Source organism: Nestor notabilis, unplaced genomic scaffold (assembly GCF_000696875.1).
Source record: "Nestor notabilis isolate BGI_N333 unplaced genomic scaffold, ASM69687v1 scaffold20846, whole genome shotgun sequence".
In the NCBI taxonomy this organism is placed as follows: domain Eukaryota; kingdom Metazoa; phylum Chordata; class Aves; order Psittaciformes; family Psittacidae; genus Nestor; species Nestor notabilis.
This window is the reverse complement of record NW_009931700.1, coordinates 501-1022: the sequence shown is the minus strand read 5'-3', so window position 1 is coordinate 1022 and position 522 is coordinate 501.

The window sequence follows — 522 nt, the reverse complement described above, 5'->3', positions numbered from 1 at the left end:
GCCTCATCCTGTGCCTCTGTCAGCATGGCCATGGCCGCGGGCCAGGAGCGAGGCGGCGTGCCAGCGAGGAGCAATCCTGCCCAACCTGTTCCTCCAGGCTGCTGTTCCCAGCGGGAGCACCCCACACCGTGGGGCTCAGGACACTGCTGCGGAGGGCAGGCAGGAAGGGAAGGGCCAGCACAGCAGCAGGGATGCTGATGTGACCCAGGCATCCTGGCACCACACCAGGAGTGTGACCCCCCCGTCCCCAGCACCCTCTGTGGGGTCAGCTCAGTTGGGAGGATGCTGGTGCCAGGCTGAGGGTGCTCAGCACCCCTGGGTGCTCACGGAGGTGCAGCACTGCTGGTGCTCAGTCTTAATTCACCCACCCTGGAGTGGATCCCTGGCTGGATCCCGACGTTGGCACAGTGCTGGGATGCTGCTTCTCCTCCTCCAATGGTTTCTTATGCATCAGGGGCAGGGAGGGCTGGTGGGGAAGGCCAGGAGCAGCACAACAGAGCCGGATGCACCCTCTGCACCTTC